The sequence below is a fragment of the Eurosta solidaginis genome, chromosome 3 (genome assembly GCF_040869045.1).
Source record: "Eurosta solidaginis isolate ZX-2024a chromosome 3, ASM4086904v1, whole genome shotgun sequence".
NCBI classification, from domain to species: domain Eukaryota; kingdom Metazoa; phylum Arthropoda; class Insecta; order Diptera; family Tephritidae; genus Eurosta; species Eurosta solidaginis.
The window spans coordinates 285,292,626-285,314,126 of record NC_090321.1 but is presented as its reverse complement, the minus strand read 5'-3'; the positions used below and the strand labels follow the sequence as shown (position 1 = coordinate 285,314,126).

Sequence of the window (21,501 nt, the reverse complement as noted above, 5' to 3'; positions counted from 1 at the left end):
CTCTCTGACACCTTTATCGGTTGCCGCTGGGAAAATTTTTAGATTTCACGCGCTTCTTTCACAGCGCTTCCTATGACTTCCAAGAATGCTGATTTACCACTGCAGCGGTCCGTTTGCATCTCGCGAGTTGATCCTACGACAACGTTGCCCTGGATGGGTCTCAACACAAAATTTGCGGTTTGTCTGCTTCTTGCTGTGCTTTTTCCTTTGGGTTTTTGCAATGGAGGGACGTTGCTTAGCCTTCCGGCTGCTAAATAGTGGTCCAAGCTTTTCCCGTGGGTGTTTTTTTCGAGTCCCTCCACACAATTTTTCTAGGTCTTGGAGGCAAACTATCCATATTCACTGCCGCTTCTTCTTTGTAAGTTGAGCCATGCCGTTCTTTATGTCCATCGTCGAAATTTTCTGCTAGGCTTCCTACTCAAGGAGATCACCTCGCCTTTATCTACTTTTCCCTCCGCTAGAGTCAGAACTCTCTATTTTTATTTTTCCTTTATGCTTATTATTAGGTCGGTTGAATCTTTGTCCGTATTTTCAATACAAATCTTGCAATCGATTTTTAAGTAACTACTCGTTGAGATACAACCGCGAAACTTCACAGGTAGGCTAAGAGACCGGGAAAATGCAACACAAAATTCCGCAAGGTGGCGCACGGTTCGAAATAATTATATAAGAATTTGGAATTTTGAGATCGGTTTCTAAGTAAATTCTCGGTGAGCTAGAGACTTGAAATTTAAAACTTATTCAGAGGCAGTTGACAGTATAAAACATATTACAAAAATCGTACGGAACGGAGAGAATCCTACAATCGATTATTATACTGTGTTCGGCTTACACAGTTCACAAAATGCAAGGGTGTACGGTGGATAATGCAGTGGGGAATCTAGGATCTGCACTTTTCGCCAGGGCTGCGTAGCATGGAGCCGAGTAAAATCTTTGCATGGTCTTCGTATAGAAGAGCTCGATTGCGCTAAACTAATGGGAAATAAAAAGAAAATAAAAAAGTTTTAAGCATTTCCTTTATACAAATGGACAAAAATCAGCGAAAAATGTGTTCTTATATAAAGACATATTTTTGCTGAACTTTGATTTTAAAATTTTGTCATAGAAATTGTAAAAATATTTATGAGAAATATGGAGCACAATATATTGATAAGTTAACACCTTTTCCGCCAATTCCAATCCAATCCAATCTGCGCCCCACTTTTATATTTTTATTTCTCATAAATATTTTTACAATTTTTATGTCAAAATTTTAAAATCAAAGTTCAGCACCTGACATATGTACATATAAAGCTTAAAATATTTTTATTTTTTTCTCGGACGTGGTGACAGCGCACTGCCCTTAAGTGGGCCGATGAAACCAGGCCAGTCCTGTTCATAATTTTTTTTATATATAATTTTAAATTAAATTTTTTATTAATGTTTGTAATTTATAATATACAATTTTTATTTTTACCGAGTCTTTGGGAGGCAGCTGCTTCTTAAGCGTCGAGTTCTAAAACTGCTCAGCTACAGAGAAACTCATCAGCTGAGAAAAGATACACAAAAAACCATAGATTAAAAGTATACATAAAATATTTTAATTATTAAGAGAAGATAGAACCGCTAATAATCTTCACATAAACACAGAAAAGGTTCTTTTAGTCGGAAATTGGTTCTGCATTGTTTAAGAATTATAGGTTTATAATGCCTTGGAATTCAGCATGGAACATTCAAGTTTACTTTACAAAAGAAATGGGCTTGAAATCGATCCAATTAATAGTTATAAATAAATATGACTCCTAGCATTTCTCTACGACTTGCAAGAGTAGGAAGATTTATCAGTTTAAACCGATTAGTGTAAGGAGGAAGATTATACGAAGAGTCCATCTTAAATTTCTCAAGGCGAAAAGTAAAAACTATTTTTGAATTGATTTGAGCCTACGGCGGCTACCGTGGTGTGATGGTAGCGTGCTCCACCATCCACACCGAAGATCCTGGGTTCACGCCCCGGGCAAAGCAACATCAAAATTTTAGAAACAAGTTTTTTCAATTGGAAGAAAATTTTTTAAGCGGGGTCGCCCCTCGGCAGTGTTTGGCAAGCACTCCGAGTGTATTTCTGCCATGAAAAGCTCTCAGTGAAAACTCATCTGCCTTGCAGATACCGTTCGGAGTCGGCATAAAACAACTGGTCCCGTCCCGCCAATTTGTAGGAAAAAATCAATCATTTTTTTTATTCTAATATCAGCCTCACAAATGCTTTAAACAGGGTTTTTGTAACGTAAGGATCGCTAAACTCGTTTGACCGTCTTTTCAAAAACGCTCAAACTCTGGCTTTATTGACTGTGGCACTAATATGAGGGTTGAAACGAACGGCGAATTGGTTGAATTCGCTTTGCCACCACCTGGTATGGATTCGCCTTGCTTTTCAGCCTAAATTAAAATGTCAAATATTAAAAATAAATATCAATTTTTTTTTTTGATTTTAATAAATGCAAATATAATGCACGTTTGATAATAAAAAATTCGGCTTATTGGATGCATGTCTTGGCTAGTGAAGTGACCGTTGTGGAGGACTGAATTCGATGGTGTGATGACTCACACTAGTTGTGGTCTCGAAGGAGACAGTGCAGGGCATAGTACCAATACCATTGACTTGTTATTAATTATATCTATAGATCCTCCAAGAATTTAGGCTGTCAAATTAACTCGCACGCATGTGAGAGTTTTTTCCCCCCTAAATTTGGGTAGTGCTGGAAAATTCCAATAGAATATTAGTTTAGGAACCTCAAATTTAGGCAAACTCGCACCCAGCCTAAGTTTGCAATTCATTGTAACTCCCAGGTCGACAAAAATATCAACGCTTTCTAGAGTTTGGCTATAAATTGTGTAAGAAGCTGTACGTTCCCTTTACGTGAAAAGCACATGAATTTACATTTTTCTATGTTGAGCGGAATATAATTCGCATTACACCAAGTAACTAAACAATTCAAATCCGACTGGAGTACAGAACGTTGTTCAGCCGACGCGTATGACTTAAAAAGTTTTACGTCGTAAGCATAAATTAAAATGAGGTACGAGAATGTAGCTCATATGGATAATTTGTAGGGGATGAATAAACCACAGCGGAGTAATAAGAATGAAAGCATTGACGGAAAATATTTGCAATCTCTTGATTGCCGCTAGATATGCTATTTCTAAACTACATGGCAGAAGGAAACCCGTTAATTCTATGTTCAGAATTTACGAAATCATAAAAAGACTTCGGGTTGCAAATAATGCTTTTAAATTTACCTATATGTAAACTTTATAACACTTTTTATTAAGTTTATTGACCGGATACTTAATGGTGACGTAGTCTTGAATGCACTTAGAGACCTGCCAAGGTTTTAACGAGACGATGTCGATGACGATATTAGCTCACCAACTGTTTCTAGGAGGTATCCTTCATCAGCTCGTAGTCTTTGGCAAACTCTCCGAGCGAGTTTCTGCCATGAAAAGCCTCTCAGTGAAAATGCCTGAGAGACCTGTAGGTCCCGTCCTGCTAATTTGTAGAAAATACTAAAAATAAGCACGACGCAAATTGGAAAAGAAACTCGGCCTCAATCTACTTGGAAGTAAATCGGACCAAGTATTTATTTTTTTTTGTCAGCTGGTATTCCGTTTTGACGTCCTTCCGTGAGTCCATTTCAAACCTATAAAAATTCAATATGATTTCCAATTTAATAATATCGAAAGCGTCTTTGCTTTCTCTACGGTATTTCCATGTGCCAGAACGTCCGCCTATGGCACCATATCAAACTATCGTTTCACCCCAGCCCTTCACCGGGTATATCCAGTGCTTGTATGTTTGTATTTATTCGTATATTTTAATTTTAGCGTATTGGAAACATCAATATGAGACGCAATAATTCTTGCTCTCTACTTAAAATGCTTTTCCTTCTACATATACGAGTACATATGGAATTCACTTAGGATTTATTTATAAATTTTGCTAACCAAAACATCAGCCAACCAAATGAAATCTGTTTACTATCAAGTCCTGGCAATGTGGGTGTTTGCTAAGCACAAATAAAATAAAAAAATAAATGCAAGCTGCGATTTTTCCTACGAATTTGCGGGACGGGACCCACATGTTTTACGCGGACTCCGAACGGCATCCGCAACGCAGCTTTTCATGGCAGATATACACTTGCAGTGTTTGCCAAATCACTGCCGTTTCTGAAATTTTGATGTTGCTTTCCACGGGGCGTGAACCCAGGATCCTCGATGTGGTAGGCGGAGCACGCTACTACCACAACACGGCGGCCGCCAAGATATCAAGAGATATAAACATTTTAAGGAACACATTCAAGCAAGACGAATAAATTAGGTTAAGTTATGACTTATTGTTCGGATCTTATGAGTTCGTAACAAAATACCCTGTATATTTAATATTTCCATTTTTACCCTTCCTAAAGAATTATTTGCTGATATCTACATTGTAAAGGAATTATTTGTTGTTGCGCAAATATTTTTAAACGGTAATCGTAATGAGCCAAAAATAAATCCTTTCACATCTCAAACACCCATGACGAGACTGCTCGTTGGGAATGTGATGTACGTAAGAGCGTTGTGTGTATTCCCCCGATCGCTTAAAGCAACATACTTCTATACTTTTACATTAGGGGGACTCATGATAGCATATAAACTTATAAGGTGTAAAATTATATCCATTTACACACGCGGTTATATGAACGCACCTAGTAATACTCTTGATAAACTTGATTGTTTTTCAGCTGTATTATTGCCAAACAAAATTTTTTTGATTGTTATATAAATTAAAAAATGCCAAGATTAAGTGAAAAATCAAAACTAAAACACCTTTACTTGCTGATGTTGGAGATTTCTGATGAAAATGCCTGCTGTAATGTCTGCAAGGTTGCATTCCTTTGAGTTTATCGCGTTTACACAATGAAATGTGCGCGTAAATTTATACAAATTGTGTAAATGATTTTTCATACAAAATTTGACAGCTCGTTTACGCACTAGATAAATTTACACGTTTACACACTTTATAAGGCATTTATACGGTTACATGAGTCCCCCTATTAACTTTTGTTTGCTTATTAAAGTGTGGAATATAATCCGATTTCCAGTTCCTATCGTACGAATTAAGATAATTTAGCTTCCTTCTGTATTAAAAATATATCAATCTGCCTCCAGCAGACGAACGAACAAGCCACACACTTATTTATTTAGGCGAAATGATTATGTTGTGAAGAAAATATATTGCTTAGCATTTTACATATATATATATATATATATCACCATCCCAAGGCACAATCACCGATTTCGGTACTATATTCTACAAATTAAATATATAGATTTTATAAACTTACCCTATCTTACACTGCAGCCAATCGCACTAGTTATGAACAATTGCGAAACTATCTCTTTAAGCGAAGCTACTAGTTCTAATTCTATCCCCTCGAAATTTTCGCCCTTTGCAGACCTTTTGAATGCGTTCTTAACTTATTCAGTGGCAGGTGTCAGTGTCCAACAAGAATCCTAACCTGGCACGATGTCCCCCTGATTCATTTTGGGGCAAAAATGCTTAAGCGTGGATGCTGCGCACGTGGCAGGACATGATCAGCGCATATTTGTCTTGATTGTAGCACTAATGCTTCATTGGATTGATGTAGGTGATCGTTTATTCCCAAGGCTGATACTGAAGTGCTAGACCATATCACTGAGTCATCAACGGCATTCAGTGCTCGACCATGTTTTGTCGACACATGAGTGTAAGACTTTCAGTATTTCCTGGATTTCTGAGAAAATATGCATCTGTTCCTATCCTGCGTGGAAGATGTCAAATGTCAAAAATTTCGCCTGAAATGGGAATGGCGAAAAGAGATTTTTAGTCCCCCGATCTGATAAAAACACATCCACTCCAATCGACACATGGAACTTAGTAGTTACATATGAACATGTTGATGACACCTAGAATATTATGTAGTCTACTAGCCCATTATTGTCGGAGAGAGTATGCCCCCGTTGCGGGTGGATATATAAGCCAATATGTGGTTCTGTTTCTTTGTAGGTAGGTAGGTAGGTTGAACTGGCCGGTCCATGAGGACCTCACATAGACTGATTGAGTCCGTAATGTTACCAGAAGTTTGTTTTAACGACCAAACTGAAAAACCCTATCAACAACCAGGACCTATGTTATAAAATAACTCCGTCCTCTTGGCAAATACTAGAAGCTTCCTAGGACTTAAGCCACTTGCTGCTTCTAGATCTGACAGCTGTATCACTCCTAATAGCTGGAGTCTTAGCCTGGCAAGTGCAGGGCACGAGCACAGAACGTGCTCGATCGTTTCCTCCTCCAACCCGCACTACCTACACCTGCTATCACTGACCAAGCCTAATTTAAAGGCATGTGACGCCAGAAGGCAGTGTCCAGTCAGAATACCCGTCATGAGTCTACAGTCCTCTCTTTTTAATGATAGAAGCAACTGTGTTAGTCTAAGGTTGTAAGACCTACACATAATCTTCGACACTTTACAGCCCCGCGCTTGAACCCACGCCTTTCCCGCTTGGTCGATCATGTGCACCTCTCGCATTCGCTTAATCTCGCCCAATCTAATTGGGACGTCTACGGAGCAAGCTTCAAGGGATGCGCCCTTTTTAGCTAATTCGTCCGCTTTTTCATTCCCATCTATTCCCATATGCCCTGGGACCCAATATAGATGTATGCTTCTCCCTATCCCGATTCTCTCCAGAGACTGCTTACACTCTAACACGCATTTAGATGCTGTGCTATGCGAGATTATTGCCTTAATTGCTGCTTGACTGTCAATATAAAAGTTAACACGGTTGCAGCTTAAGCTATTCTCTTCCAGGGTTTCTACTGCTTTGGTTACAGCTAATATTTCCGCTTGGAAAACGCTACAGTAATCCGGCAGCCTGTAGGATCTGCTTAATTCCGGATCAGCGCAGTATACCGCAGACCCTACTCCTTCCACTATTTTGGAACCATCGGTGTACACATGCATCGTCTCGTCCGCCATTTGCGCACCCTTGCGCCAACCGTCCACCTCTATTGTGGCCTTAAGATCTCCCTCAAAGTGCAGGTAGGGAATCATGTAGTCTGTTCGTCTTGTGACTGAGGACGCTATACTACTATGGCCATATGGTCGGCGCTCAAGCTGCCCCGAAGCATCGAGCCTGGTTGCGGTCGTTAACGCTTTGTTCTTTGCTACCAGGTCTACAGGTGGAATGTGCAGAATGGCATACAGTGCAGCCGTCGGGGTTGTTTTCAGGGCTCCCGTAATGCAAAGCATCGATAGTCTGCATACCCCCTCTAATTTTTTGAGGTATGTTGTTTTTTGTGTGGCTTTCCACCAAACAAGAACTCCATAGTATAGAATAGGGCTTACGATCGCTGTAAAAACCCAATGAGAAAGAGAGGGCGATAGGCCCCACGTACACCCCATCATTCTTTTACATGCATAGAGTGCCGTTGAGGCCTTCTTGACCCTCTCCTCCAAGTTGAGCTTCCATGACAGCTTACTGTCTAGGATGATTCCTAGATATTTTGTGCAAGGTTTCTCCTGTAAGGTCACCGCTCCTAACTTAGGCCTGGTCCAATTTGGGACCTTGTACCTCTTTGTAAACAAGACCATATCCGTCTTCTCCGCATTGACTTTCAGCCCGGCATTAGATGCCCAGGTATGAATATCCCGAACATCCATCAAAGAACTAATCGTTGGAAGGCATTTTCCACTTATGACAATTGCAACGTCATCTGCGTAAGCCGTAAGTTTTACGGGTCCCTCATCGAATTGCCTGAGCAGTTGGTTGATGACCAGTGTCCACAGCAGAGGTGATAGCACCCCTCCCTGCGGCGTGCCCCTGTCCACTGATTTCGTGGCCTCGTACAATCCCCATTGTGATGTAATCTTTCTGCAATTTAACATGCAGCCGATCCATCTGATTAAGGCAGGATGTACTTTAATGTAATTAAGACCATCCATAATCGCCCATTTTGCAACATTATTGAAAGCCCCGGCAATGTCCAAGAAGACTCCTAGAGCATACTCCTTATATTCCAGGGATTTCTCTATGCTTATTACCACCCTATGCAATGCGGTGTCTACCGACTTGCCTTTGGTGTACGCATGCTGTGTTGTGGAGAGCAGCTTTTCATCCACGTTGGACTTTATGTACACATCTATCAGCCTCTCAAAGGTTTTGAGCAGAAATGATGTTAAGCTAATGGGTCTATAGTCTTTGGGATACACGTGACCGATCTTCCCCGCCTTTGGTAGAAAAGCTACACGAGCAGTTCTCCAAGAGTGCGGTACATGATTCAGTCTTATGCACCCATCGAATATTATTTTAAGCCATTCCACGACCGCCCTACTTGAGACTTGTAGCATGGCCGGGAATATACCATCTGGGCCCGGCGATTTAAACTTATAAAACGTCTTCACTGCCCACTCGATCTTGGTATCGGTCACCAAGCCCGGCACCACTAGCTCCGTGATCGAAGTGTGAGTGATGTCTGCTGGTTCTTATAAACCGTCTCCCGATGGGAAATGTGTATCGAGAAACACCTCAAGGGATTCCTCACTATCACGTGACCATTCCCCGTTCTCTTTCTTTATTAGTCCCTGGACTATGTTTCCCTTTGCTAGGACTTTTTTCAACCGTGCTGTTTCACTGGAGCACTCTATGTCCGTACAGAAACTTTTCCATGAGTTTCTCTTCGCCCTGGTAATTTCACGCTTGTAGATCCTCAGTAGATCCCTGTACTCGTCCCGACACGCTTCGCTTTCCGCGGTCTTTGCGAGTTTAAACATTTCTTTTACCTGTCTTCTTAGAAGACTCAGCTCATTGCTCCACCATGGCGGCTTTGCTTTTCCTCTGAATCTTCTTAGAGGGCAAGCTTTGTTATACGCAGTCATAAGCGTCCTTGTTAGGAATTCATTCGACTCCTCCAGTTCCTCTACCTTAGCAACCTCTTTGGGTTGTCCCAGTTTCGTTTCTACATGTTTCTGGAATTTAGTCCAATTCGTTGCCCTAGGGTTTCTAAAGGTTCCTCCCTTCTCTACCCTCTTTAGTGGTATGTTGAAGCTTATATACGCATGGTCGGAGAAGGATGGTCTATCGAGAACCATCCAATCATACCTTGATATATCACGCTCGGAGCTCAATGTAATATCTAGAACATTGCTGGATGTTGGACCAATGTATGTTTCTTTGTAGCTCTTTGCTAATTTTTCTGTGAGTAAGCAGTTTATGAACGACTTCCTGTACGCTCTGTCTCTCGTAGGCTCGTTAAAGTAGAAGTTACAGCTTCCGGAAGAACATCACTGACGCCATCCGCTACATGCAGTTATATCAAAAGGGTAAAAAATTCGCCATACAATTAAACAAAATTCAAACAAAATTTCTGTTCAAAATTGAAAATTTCTACATATTTGTGGTAAATTTAATCCAAATGTTCCTGAATTTAACAAAAAAAAGACATCAATTGTTAACAGATCTATAGACTAAACGCATAATTGGCATTCAGATTGGCCAGTTCAACCTCACTTAACGCATAGTTGGGCATAATGCACTAAACTTTTAATTCAGTGAACCTATTTCGGGGAAATTCCGCTTATTTCAAATCTTCTGCTAACGTTCGAATCGCTAAACTGTTGAATAAACCACTCCAATACTCTTTATTGCAAAATGGTCTTTATTAACCTACTTTGGGAGTAGTACAATTATACTTCACAATTATACTTCACTTCGCAACTGATACCGTGTTTAAATCAAACTGATTCGTCATTCCTCAGCTTGCGCTGCTTTTATACTCTCTGTTGCCTCGTCAGCATATTTCTCCAAATGTCTAGACGTTTCACCTTCTAGAATCTGCTGCTTGGTCACCAGTTATATACATGCATATTTATAGTTTATGCGTTTCTCATAGTCATATGCGTGTATATGTGTGAGTAACTACTTCAGCTGATGACTACATGTGTTTGTGAGTTATCTTTGCGTCACCTTCTACATAAGTGTTGCTAGCCTTAATGTAACACGTACATAAGAGTGCCTGCTTCATGTTTTTGTTGTTGAGTGATTATTTATTAACAGCTTAGTCATGCTAATATTCGTCACAATATTTTCCGACCCGAATAATTCTGAGGTATTCCTGAAAGAAGTATTGAAGAATTTATCTCGAAAATTACCTGAATTGATCGCCAAAAAAGCCCTGAAATCAAGGAAAATTGTCCTCAAATGGTATCTGAAACTGATCCCGAAAACAATCCCGAAATAGTTCTGAAATTATAACGAACGACCGGGGAAAGCCCTAAAATTGCCGCAAAATAAGCTGAAAATTATCCCTACTATCCTGAGATAGTCCCAAACTGATGTCGAATACATTCCTGAAAAAAAATAAAAATAAATAAATAAATGTAAGGCGCGGTAACCTCCGAAGAGATCTAAGGCCGAGCTTCTCTTCCAATTTGCGTCGTGCTCCTCTTGATTTTCCCTGCAAATTGGCCGAACGGTACTTACATGTTTTATACCGACTCCGAACGGCATCTGCAAGGCAGATGAGTTTTCACTGAGAGCTTTTCATGGCAGAAATACACCCGGAGCGCTTGCCAAACACTGCCGAGGGGCGACCCCGCTTAGACCCTGTCGTAAGAGGCGACTAAAATACCAAATTGATTCGAGGGGTTGCCAGCGCAACATATAGTTTCTCCAACCCAATTGTCAACCTCACCTACCTGTGGCGAATCATGTTTCATTAACAGCCGAGGCTCTGGCGACCCCAAGTTCCTCATGGAACCAGAGATGGTGAGCGCGGGATGGCCTAGAATATTTAATGTGGTCATATAAATCGTTCCCGAGATTGGTGGGCTAGTACCTTAATGGTGCTTTGTTACCGGAACGTACCGGATTTATATCCGGCAAAGGACCATCAACATCGATAACACTCCACAAAGCCTTTGGGGAGTGTCTTTGTCGTTAATACAACAAGTACAACAAATAATCCTGAAAACAATTTCGATTTCGTGTTGTTTAAGTTGATAGCATCCAATAAAAAAATTTCGACAACCTACCAATCACAGGTCATAGCTACTCAGTTTTTCAATCATTGCAGCCGTTACAATTCAAAATTCGAATAAACAAGACAGAAAGTTTCATTATTTAGTTGGTGTATCCGACTATTAAAATAAATTTTTTTGAAACGATATGATTGGGCTTTATTTTGGGGTTGCCTCTAAAATTAAAATTTAAATAGCAGCTAAGAGCGCTCATAACAATACAATGCTATTTTGCTGTTGGTTGCCAACAACAACAACAACACAAAACGGAAAAAATAGATTTCGTTAATGATAATGTATGAAAAGAGGAAGAAGAGAAAACGGTACCAACACCACCACCAGCTGCAGGAAGAGCCAGCAGAGGATCAACACCACAGAACCACCAAACCACCAGAGGCATCAGGCAAAAAACACTCTTTGCGGCATTAACAGCAACACATTTGAAGCCGGAGGGGGTATGATCGGTGGCGGGCGGATCGCTAACATTTTGGCGAATATCGTGAACACGAATGAAATTTCTTTTTTTAAAATAGCTTATTCGAAAAAAACGGTTTATTTATAATTTTTCACTTGATTTCCGACGATGTGCGATTTTCCCTGCTTAGTTGTTCAGTATTCAGTGGAAAAATGTTTTCGAAACAATGATTTTTCAATATTACTGCGTGGTTTCTTAAAAATAACCGCTAATTCTAATTTTGCATTGGAGATCGCGGTCCTACATTGATTCCAGTTGTTTGTTGCTGCATTAATTCGTGGATACATGCCTGAGCGCTTGGTTGTCAAGATCGCGTCGCTGGAAATGAAACGAAAAAATATCTAAAAAAATATATTTGTGAATATTTATAGAGGCAGCAGCCGTTCTATGGTAGCTATTTCTGTGATCATCGCTTCTGAAAAAAATAAGATAATGAAATTCATATGAAGTGTATTGTTTATTTATGTAAATTTTAAAAATACCAACGAAGGACATGTGCTTCCGTCCGACGTCCGGTTGAATGCGAGAGCAAAAAGTTCGGCATGTGAGTTGTCAGCTGACTTTGGTGAAGTGCAGCAGCAACAATGACATTTAACGAAAATCAGTTTTGATTCGCTGAAAGTTTGCAAAAGTGAAGCTAAAAGTGCAAGTGCATCCTCGTCATTTTTAATAACCAACTTATTTGTGTTGTTCTTTCTTCTTAGACAAAAATGTCAACAAAGAAATGTGCAAAAAAGCAGCCACAGTACAAAAAAAAAAAAAATAAATAAAATTTTGTACAAAATGTTTAAAGTCTATGTGCACATGTGGCGTGCATTTATGTGTTTATTAGTGTGGGTGCGTCAAAAATAAATTTTAAATTCGCGGTCTATTATTAAAGAGTATGAATAGAGAGACAGAGAGCGAGTTCCCAAAATAAACAAAAATATCCTCCTTGTTGAAACAACAAAAAAAGGAGAATCGTGTGGAATTTCCCTCTTTCAACGACATCTAGTGGTAGAGATTGGTGTTTTTCAAGATCGCTAAATTATTTTCAAACACAGCGATTGCTATGCATCAGATGGCGCTTTTGTCGTTTCGGAAATGTGTTTTCATATTCATTGTTTAGATGGCGCTAAAACCAATTAATTTTGAATTTCATATAAATATGTAGTAAAATTTGAGAATAAGAAAAAATTTAAAAAGTTAGTGAGTAACTAGACAATTTTTTTATTTTGAATATTTCAGCAAGAAAATGCTGCAACTTGCTTTAAAAAAACAGGAGGTGCTTGTAAAGTAAGTGGCTGAATATGAAATTTGTATTACCTATCTAGTTTTAACAAGAAATGCCACTCGTTCCAATGAACAGAAATCTCGTGTATTACTATTTGTCTTATTGTATTGTGGTAGCTGGGAAGTATACAGTATTAATTCTTTTGTTATTTTTGGTGCGATTTTTTCAGCGAGAGTTTAACTTCCTGTTATCCACTTCGTTCGATAACATACAATTTTGCTGCTCATCTTAATTTAAGCGGCCGTAGTGGCGGGCTTAAACTCTAGTCAGTTTAATTGGAAAACCGGGCTTTTGTGTGATTCCGTCATGGTTCCAAAAAAAACCCGAAATAATCCAATCCCAAAATTAACCAAAATCAGTTCTTAAGGTGGTTCTTAAAATGGTCCGAACACAATACAAAAATAGGACCGCAATCTTTCATAAACTCGAGTTTGTGGCTCAATGTCAATGTAATATAAGAGCCCAATTATTCCTGAAATTATTAGGAACTCTACCGCAACAGTCTCGACAAGGTCCAAAGACAGTCCCGAAGTTATCACAAATTGATCGGAAGATTGTTCAAAAAAAGCATCAAAAAGATTACAAAAGGATCCTGAAATAATCCTGAAATTATACAAAAAGAGCCCCGATTAGTTCCAAAGATAGTCTCGAAATCATCCGGAGAAAGTTTCGAAATGGTCGCGAATCGATTTGAAAGGATTCTGAGATGATCCCGAAAACAGACATGTATATGATCCTACTATAGCACCGAAATAGTCTCGAATCATTGTCACGTGAAAACAGTCATTAAATAAGACCGTTATGGTTCCAATTCGCAGATAATCTAGTAATGATATAGTAATAATACTGAAATCATCCTGAAATTATAAGGACATGGTACCGAATGAGCCCGAGGTGGTCATAGAGATAATCCCGTAACGATCGAAAAAGAGTTCCCCAATGAATTCGAAACACTCAAGAAGAGATCTTAACAACGTCGCGATAATTACCTCTGTTAATTCCTAAAACTAAACGAGATCCTAAATAGAAACAAAATCTGACCGTGTTTGAAATAGGAGCCGGGTGTAACATCTACTTTTCATAGTTTCTTTGAAGCCGGTCTATGTGCTCCATATCGTAAAAAATTTGCCATTTCCACACTTTCGGTGTTCCGAATCTGGTCCAAATTCGCCTAGCCGTTTTCGCATAATTGATTCACAAAGATGAACGAAATATAATAGGGAGCCAGGACCCCTTTAAAAAAAATTAAGCCAGTAAATTCTTCCCTTCTATTGGCTATTTTAATCCACCCAGTTGTCCTCGATGGCGGCCACCGTGGTGTGATGGTAGCGTGCTCCGCCTACCACACCGGATGTCCTGGGTTCAAACCCCAACATCAAAAATTTTAGAAATAAGGTTTTTCAATTAGAAGAAAATTTTTCTAAGCGATGTCGCCCCTCGGCAGTGTTTGGCAAGCGCTCCGGGTGTATTTCTGCCATGAAAAGCTCTCAGTGAAAACTCATCTGCCTTGCAGATGCCGTTCGGAGTCGACATAAAATCATGTAGGTCCCGTCCGGCCAATTTGTAGGGAAAATCAAGAGGAGCACGACGCAAATTGGAAGAAAAGCTCGGCCTTAGATCTCTTCGGAGGTTATCGCGCCTTACATTTATTTATTTTAGTTGTCCTCGATTGATTGACTCACAAAAACAAATGTCTGGACAAAAATCTCACATCCGAACATCTAAACTTTTACACTTATGATAAATCTGCTCTGCTGCCCCTTCGTTTGGATCTCCAGCTTCCTGTCAACCTGGCCTGTCAACCTGAAATCCTTAAATTTCAGGAGGACTTTTCTCACCCACATATTCCTTGTTATTTATTGAATGTGGAATTGACAAGAATTAAGCATGCTGCCAATTTTCCTCCTTTAAGAGATCGCAAAGTTTTTAATTTGCTCACAAATTCAATTTCAATTTCTTAATTTCCACGAAACGTTTTAAGGTGAAACTTAATGAACGGTGTAATGCTTTTTTAGAGGAGAAAGCATCGGTAGACTCAAACTCATGGTTAGACTTTAACCCAGTGTCCTTTAGAAAGAGAGAGCTCAATGTGTGAATGTATTGGTTTATTACATACAAAATTTTACGTCTTGGTGTTACTGTATCCATCCAGCTAATAAAAAACTGTTATATAATCCGTGTACCTAAAGCATCTTACTTACTTAATTGGCGCTTAACCGTTTAAAAGGTTATTGTCGTCCAAAAAGGTCGGTTAGTCACTTCTTCGCTCTACTAACTGGCGCCAATTGGTTACACTAAGAGAATTTAAATCGTTTTCCACCTGATTCTTCCAGCGGAGTGAGGCGACTGCTTCCATAGGTGGGTTCCGATAAAAGTACCTACTTTCTTTGCCGGAGCATCTTCTATCATTTGCATAACATGGTCTAGCCAGCGTAGCCGCTGCATTTTAATTCGCTGGACTATGTTGATGTCTGCATAAAGCTTGTACAGCTCATCATTAAATCTTCTTCGGTACTCAGCGTCGCCAACGCGTAGATGTCCGTAAATCTTTCGAAGAACTTTATTCTCGAACACTCGTAGAGCCGATTCATCTAATGTTGTCATGGTCCATGCTTCTGCACCACATAGCAGGCGATAAGTGACTTGTAGAGAATGATTTTCCTTTGCCAAAAGTCCCATTTACTGGCACCTAAAGCATCGTTTGCTCTAAATCTGTAACCACTGCAAAGATCGTTATATAATCGTAAAAACTTCTGAACTAAAATGGCTTTAAAAGTGATTTAAAACTATGTGCTCATAAACGCGAGCCAATTGCAGAATAAGCTTTAAAAATTGTTGTGGAGCCTCTGTATGATTTCCTTCTTCTTTTTCTCTGATGTTCTTGGTTAGATGCCAAAAATTTCAAATGATCACACTCTGCAAGAACGAATGAGTAAAGCACTGACAAAGTAATTGGTTCGTCACTCAGTTAGTTGCCGAGAAGTGTTGTAATTTTTCTTTTTTTCTAGTATGTATATGCTTTCAAGATCACTAAATCTTAGGGTGATTGTTGTAAAGGGATATATCAATGTATCTTGATGTTAGATAAATGTCGTTTCGGGCACCAGCGAAGGCGATCAGCTTTAATCCATGCGGCACCAAAGGTACGTTTTTTCTCCTCTGGAGTTTTAGAAACCACTTTTTCACTTTTAAGTCATGTTGGGGCCAGCGTTCGTAGAATGCATACTTCTCCCCATAGCCCTTCTTTTCAGTTAGCACATGGGCACAGATAAACGATGATACGTTAGTTCACCGAAGTGAACGAGACTACTTAGCGTCCAATTCTATCTACCACCTCAAATTTTACACCGAATCTGCGCTGTTCCGAATTTCATTTCATTTCGCCAAATTTAACAAGAGCTTATGTTCATATCTCCATGTCACGTCTATTGCATCTTTTGTATGTTGGTGATGCCAGCAATAGCCATCAAACCACCGGACGAGGCACTATATCTATTAAGGAGCCGGGAATTCCACGCGCCTTCGTGGCCCTTTCAAAATTTGCTACTGGCCCCTAACAGCAGTCTCACTAAGCGAGGATTTGTCGCTTAATTCACCACCAAATGATGTTCGGTGCCTATTCAGATAATACTTGGACTCTAGCGTCCAGAAGTAGAGTTGCTTGAACGGCGTTGTGCATGGTGATCAGGAGCTTTGCCCATTGTGTGAGGGAGGTTCAATCCCATCCTTAAAAGAGTAAATTCGCTCACTGCCTTTTTTTTTTTTAATTTCAATGTTTACAAAGAATTTGCCCTAGGATAATGAGCTGCCGATCATTTGACTGACTGTGCCAAGAGGGTGTATTCTAAAGCACCTCAAAGATACAATTTGTTTCAATGTCAAATTTTAGATTAGAAAAAACGTTTCTTAAGTTGGTCGAATTCGAATATTTACTCTAGAAAAATATCTAGATTTGGATGCAATCTTATTGTATGTTCACCTGATTTCGTAAGAGACATTTAAATATGGCAGCGCTTATTTTTGAGAGTCGTGAGTGAATACATACATATGTACATATTTATACATCTCTTATTGTATTTAAGAGGCTGAACTTCCATAATCAATTACTCCCCATCCAGTCCATTACATATGCTTACGTAAGTATATGCGTACAAGTATGTATATGTAAGTTCTGTGTATACAGAAAATGTTGATATGAATTTTCCACGCCATAGATGAAGCAGCAGCTCAAGTTGCCTACCGTCAAAACAAATAGCTGAGCCAAAGCAAACATTGAAAATAAACACAAAAGAGGGCAGCTAGAGATGTATTAAAGGATTTCCGGTACTTGGCGTACGACCCTCCGTTGGCATACAATTAACCATACACCCACACATAAACACGCACACACACATAAACATTCACGCATATCAAACGGTTAACAGAGTTTTATGTAACTTTGTGATTTGAGACAAGAGTGTTAACAAATGTTTCTGAACGCAGCTGTGGGCAACATTCCAGGGGGGCAACATAGAGAATTTGAGTACATCATAAGAAAGGTTTTAAAATAAGCGCGAGTCTATGAGTAGGCCCTCACGAAGGTCTGTCAAGTAACTGACGTGCAAACAAATATGACATACTATAGATATTAAGCATATTGTGGTATTTAATTTAGCCATTAATATTCGCAACAATTTGTCATTTGTTATTGTACAACGTGTCGGTCCAACATTCGCATGAATAAATAAATGAAAATTTTACAAAAAGTTTTAGCGAAATTTGTTGTCTGTTGGTCATCCGTGAAAATGTGGCGGAAAAATCCCGCTAAATCAGAAAATAGCAAGCAAACCGCAACAACAAATGTGTTGCCATATTGTGATGGTGTTAGTGAACGTAAATGTGTGTGTTCATGCATATGCGTCGATCGTAGGGGATCTGCGATGAAACGGATGGCGCTGCTGCTGTCTGGCTGACAGGGGAGCAAGATCTGTATAACAACCCTGCAAAAAAAAAATTTCAGCTCAGTATAATGCTTATTTTATTTGCACCAAAATGTTTTAAGCAGGAGGGCTTTTGTGTTTGCAGGTGGAAATGGCAAATGTCTCGTTTTTTTTAAAGCCTAATGTTGTTCGTGCATTCAGGTCCCCTTTTTTGCTCTGAACGTATTCGTATATTCGACCTACGAAGTCTTGTGAAGTGTGTCTGCCCACAGCCCGGCGATGTACAGCAACGTGCATATTGTGTTGTCTACCAGCAGTTTCCTCTTGTTTCTGTTGATACTCCGAGTACTCCTAGAAGGTTTCAAAGCGAACTTCTATCGGTATATGTCCTTTTTTAAGGTGTACCAACACTTTTTTCTGCTGCCAACTGTATTCCGCGCGAGTTTAGCCACTCATTTTGTGCGTTTCATGGCGTAATTGAGCTTTATGAGTGCTTGTTTTACATTTAAGCATGTAATGACTACGGGAATGTCGTCTGCGTATCTCACTAACAATGGACCGGTGGGTAATTTTATATTGAAAATTGTATCAGCTGGTCTTCCATAAGTCCTGATACACATAGCTTCTGATGACGCGCTGTAATTAACATGGAATATGAAATCGCTGTTCTCAAGCAACGTCCAAGATTGCAAGGAGAACAACTCCCTTGGATTTGGTACTACCTTACTGTGCTAATTCAACGCTATAAAGGACATCTTCGATTACGCCTAAATTGCGTTTTTCAGTTCTGAAGCCATGTGACAGTCCTTCAGTTTGTTCCATAGCAGCTGCTGTATCGAGCATGCATAACCGCCGGTATGCTATTGATGAATTTTGATTTCCTTTACCATTGCCAATTACCACTATCTGTTTGGCCTTGGTTATTTTTTCCCATTTTTTTAATTTTTTTATGACTCTGCTTCAATAATAGACCATCCCAAGAATCTGGCCCTTGTGTATCCTCTCCTTAAGTGTAGCCAATTACGCCTTATCTCTACTATTTCTTCTGTCCACCAGTAAACGTACTTTTTTTGCTGTTTATGAGGTAGGATTGGCATAGGTTGGTCTTAAAATTTCGTATAATATACCTTAATTCTGTTTATCTTTGTCACTAGTCTTAGGGTTCTTCTGAAAGCTAACATATTATCTCCCCTTTATCCCACTCTTTCTAATGATTTCATTCCCATTATCAATACGGTCTATAAGTCTCTCATCATAGCTGTGGCGAGTTTGCCAAAAGAATATGGGCTGGCCTGGAGTTTTTTGATAGACAAGTTTTCATCAAAAGAATCATGTCCCTGTCTGTGATGGAAGCCTTGTGTTGAGATTTATGCTAATATGAGCAAAATTATTGGGGGTGATATGTAATCGAAAAGATTAAGCGAGGCCGAGCTTCTCATTCGATATTTGTTGTGCTGCTTTTGTTTTCTCCAACAATTTGGCGAGAAACGCCATTTGGTGTTGGCTGCCGAGACCTGCAACCTGACTACTCGCCTCGATCGGTGTTGTACAGCGCCTGGCGGCTATTTTTTTACTTTAGTTTTTGTTTTCACATTTTTATGTTTTGAAATTCTTTTGTTTTGGACTTTTATTTATTGCTCTTCACAATGTTGTTGTATTTGCTACAATAACTGCAGCAACAGTTGCGCTATGGCTGGGGATTTTGTGTTCGTTTTTCAGAATTTTCTGAATTTTCGAATATCTTTTATTGGATTCGTGCCAGAAACCAAACCACTGGCGGTACAGAAAAAACGGTAAACATTTTTTTTTATTGGTACAGCGTTAAGCGAATAAATAAATAAAATAAGATGAAAACATGAAAAATAAATTTAAAAGTTCTTATGTATTAATGCACGTATACTTTCACAGCAACGTCCATATACACACATCTATATGCATTAGGGTGGCTCAGTTATTTAGGTGGGCAACACTTTTTTAACTATCACTCAATTCAGTTACCGAAAACAATATTCTTGACTTTATGTTAAAGAGATTAAGTTTATTTCAACCCACATTTTTTCATAAACTTAAGGATGACTTTTTAAATCCCAATATGAATAATATTTAGTAACAGAAGGAAAAGGAGTAAAAAACAAAAATCAATAGAGTCACCCTTAAGGATGTCAAGAAAATCTTAGCGTAACGTTGCGTAATCAAAGTTGAAAAACTGGGTAACCCAAGTCTTAAGAATTATTTTTCCTTTAGCTCCGCTTTTGTGATATTAGATACGTAAATTGTTCGCAAAATCTTCAAATGTCAGAAATTAAAACAAATTGACAATCGATTAAAGCACCAACAATGCAGCAAAAAATTATACTCAATGCTGAATGAATCAAAATTTTGGTAAAAAAGCCAAAGCGATTACTTCTTTGTCAAACTCAATGGACGAGCAAATTACGCAAGTGTTTTTCGGAAAAGAGATGAGAGGAGTCAAAAAGCATATCTTCTGGAGTCTTGTGGTTGATGAACTTTTGCCACTTCTTTCGCACAATAGAATCCGCTTCCAAGGCGGTGACATAGTCATAACTGCGAAATGAAAATATGCGGGATGAGGGGTGGTGTGCAAAACTGCTATGTACCACTCTTTTTACAGGAAGCAGACACCTAGGGGATGGGAAACCAATAGTGTTCAATGGAATAATGTTGGTCACTGCAAAAGATGGAAATAACCTTGAAATTATTTCCAACTGTAACGCAGAGATAAATACACACGACGATAGTAAGGACTCTGGTGATGTATGGAGCAGTGGCCTGAGTATCATGAGCAGCTCCGTTGACGTGAATTGAGAGGCTCATCATATAGGAATGTCTTTAGAGTAGCTATTATCCACCAATCTCATACGCTTGTATGGTAAACTGATGGGTCAAAAGCACTGGTGGTCATTTTAGCGGGTTTGTGTTCGCTTAACCAGTTTTCCAAGCATGTGCGGATTCAGAGAGGCATTTTGGGAAATGTATTTTAATGAAATTCAACGCACTACTTCTGTGATAACTTAATAATTAACGGGGTATTTCAGAAATTTATAAAGCTACTAGCTAAAATTTAATATGAACAACCTTACGACTTAACAAGTAAGGAAGGCTAAGTTCGGGTGTAACCGAACATTACATACTCAGCTTAAAGCTTTGGAGATAAAATAAGAGAAAATCACCATTTAGCAAAATTAACCTAGGGTAACCCTGGAATGTGTTTGTATGACATGAGTTTCAAATGAAAGGTACTAAAGAGTATTTTAAAAGGGAGTGGGCCATAGTTCTATAGGTGGACGCCATTTCAGGATATCGCCATAAAGGTGGACCAGGGGTGACTCTAGAATATGTGTTGTACCATATGGGTATCAAACTAAAGGTATTAATGAGGGTTTTAAAAGGGAGTGGCGCTTACTTGTATATGTGAAGGCGTTTTCGAGATATCGACCAAAATGTGGACCAGGATGACCCAGAAAATCATCTGTCGGGTACCGCTAATTTATTTATATATGTAATACCAGGAAGAGTATTCCTGTCAAGATTCCAAGGGGAGTGCCACAAAATCCCCGAAAAAAAACCCAAACACAAAATCCCCAAAATCAAAATCCCCAAAGTAAAAAGCCCCAAGCACAAAATCCCAGTGCTATGATAAATATCATGACCGTGTAAAAAATAGCAATATCTCTTTCCTCTTTCATTCATATTTATGTATGTATAACTATATATTCACGTTTGGTAATACTTATTTTTACTTAT

The 21,501-nt window shown here is 39.1% G+C and overlaps 1 protein-coding gene and 1 long non-coding RNA gene across 4 annotated transcripts in view; one reads left to right on the top strand and one right to left on the bottom strand.

Annotated features, from left to right (window-relative positions):
* The window catches only part of Mef2 (myocyte enhancer factor 2), a 253,687-nt gene that overhangs the window by 95,152 nt on the left and 137,034 nt on the right, over positions 1-21,501 (top strand). The gene's annotated exons all lie outside the window — the stretch shown is intronic.
* LOC137245746 (uncharacterized) lies at positions 11,585-12,360 on the bottom strand. Its single transcript, XR_010951398.1, has 2 exons — positions 12,027-12,360; positions 11,585-11,959 (listed from the first exon to the last, which is right to left on the bottom strand). It is a non-coding gene; the product is annotated as an uncharacterized lncRNA (long non-coding RNA).